General features: G+C 31.6%; 1 long non-coding RNA gene across 1 annotated transcript; it reads left to right on the plus strand.

The window, feature by feature from the left end:
* Positions 1-1,583: 1,583 nt before the first annotated feature.
* On the plus strand, positions 1,584-2,072 carry LOC109585430 (uncharacterized). The gene is made up of 5 exons (XR_002186489.1): positions 1,584-1,702; positions 1,761-1,778; positions 1,836-1,871; positions 1,922-1,981; positions 2,043-2,072. It is a non-coding gene; the product is annotated as an uncharacterized LOC109585430 (long non-coding RNA).
* Positions 2,073-2,127: the final 55 nt, after the last annotated feature.

The raw sequence follows: 2,127 nt of genomic DNA on the forward strand, positions 1-2,127 counted from the left end.
TACGAGTGGGTAACCAAGTTCCGTACCTTCACCCTCTACAAGCCCAAATACTGTACCAGGACCACCTATAAGATTGACATCATTCTACAAAACAAGGACCCTCCTGGGATCCAAGACCATCTTCAAGTACCGTCTTATAGCAATCAAGAGGTACATCTGCTCCTTCACAATTGGCAGCTACTACAATCCTGGTGGAATCTGGAAATAAGCTGTGATTTGTACACAATGAAGAAAAATGAACATAAAATAATTATGTATTGCATATTAGGACTTTTTTATTCATTTTGTTCTGATTAAATGGAAGTTTTTAATTAATTAATATTAAATTTAAAAAAAAACTTTAAATTATTTTCAAAATTGGCCAAAAAGTGCACCAAAAATGGCTAGAAGTGATAAGCACATACACATTGGTTAAAAGAAGTTGTCAAAATCCATTGATCAATCAATCTATAACTGATTATAGTAGTGTGCCAAATATATAGAATGTATATATTATAATGATATATATGGTTTGGAAAATACACATCTCTTTCAAAACTGCTGCCGTATGTAGTCTAGCAATCAAATGTCCTCATTGAATTGGGATTATTGATAGGATTTGGATAGATCATTGTATTTCAATGGTGCAGTTCTGCCACGACTTAGCATTATGGTAATAACAATCTATAGAGGCAATGTGAACTTTGTCTCTAAACTCTATATACTCAAATCATTTGACCCATTGGAATATTTGGATTAAAATTTGATGAAGGGGATGCACGCTGATGCACACATCAATGATTAGTAATTAATCTTTAGTTCAAAGTACAACCAGTTGCATGACCTCTGTTGCTTCTATAATGGCTTAATGAAATTAGTAAATACCAAACAGATTCCATCAATTATAATATGGAGGTGTTCGTAATAGTAAGAGGAAATTGAATTTCATTTCTTGTTATTAAGTCTAAAGCTGCTATTACCACAATAACCTCATAAGCTGTATCCTAATCAAAGCTAGGTCTATTAATAAAGGTTTTACACACCATACATGTAAATTGAAAACTATTACTAAAACTAATTGGAGTCTGAGTTAACAATAATTATGTAATGAAATTTAAGAATTTTAATCTTTTCATTAGTGCTTTACAAGAGTCTTTGCATTAAAAAGTCACTAAATCATGAGGTAAATATCATGATTATTTCTATACTGGTGATGTACTTGTTGACATATCTTTGAGTCAATTAAGAGACAGTGAGTAGTAGCTACCTCATGTTGACTTTAAAATGTGCAAACAACTTGTATAGGTCACATTGACAACATTCCATGAAAACAAATTATAACAGACTGTCAAACAGTGATACATCATTAATCAGTTTAAAGCACCCTGTTATCACATTAGACTATCAGTAATGCACTTAGGACTTGCACAAATGTTGTAGATGGCACATGGTATGACTTGATTATACCCAAACTGGCAACAGTGAGAATTCAGAATCAGAAAAAACAATGACAACAGTACATTCAAAATCAAATCAATGGTACAAGTTGTTTCCTTGATGACAAGACTATAAATTGAGGCTGAGCTCTCTAAGTTGGTCATCTATTCATTAGAAGCAAACAGACTTCGCTAGAAATAGTCTATACAGTCTAACTCTGCTAAAATGATAAAAGCTATTTGTGTTTTACTGCTCCTCTTATGTGCTTGCCAGGCATTTGGAGAAGGTACACTGTGCACATTTCAATAAGTAATAGTAATTTACATATTATTATTGTTTTATAGGACCAGCTAATGACAATGGTAAATGTTACACATATTTTAGTATTTTATTTTTATTTTTTAACTTTGCAATTAAAGGTTTTGAACAAGATCTGGAGAATGGCTTTGATGGAAGTAAGAATGAATTATTACAACACATTATGTTTCATTAATAATTTTTTTAGTGAATAATGGTCAAGAGGCTGATACTAATGTTGATGAACGTTTTAATGGAGATGCTCAAGGTAGAACTATAGCTTTGTTATATTTTAGTTTATTGCTATTACTGTCTCTATTACTGTACAGAACATGATGAGCTTGATTCTGATGAAATAGGTACAATATAATATCATTTGGTTGCACTAAAACTTTATCATTTTTTCTCCCAATA

This window comes from Amphimedon queenslandica, unplaced genomic scaffold (genome assembly GCF_000090795.2).
Source record: "Amphimedon queenslandica unplaced genomic scaffold, v1.1 AMPQUscaffold_13063, whole genome shotgun sequence".
Taxonomy (NCBI): Eukaryota; Metazoa; Porifera; class Demospongiae; order Haplosclerida; family Niphatidae; genus Amphimedon; species Amphimedon queenslandica.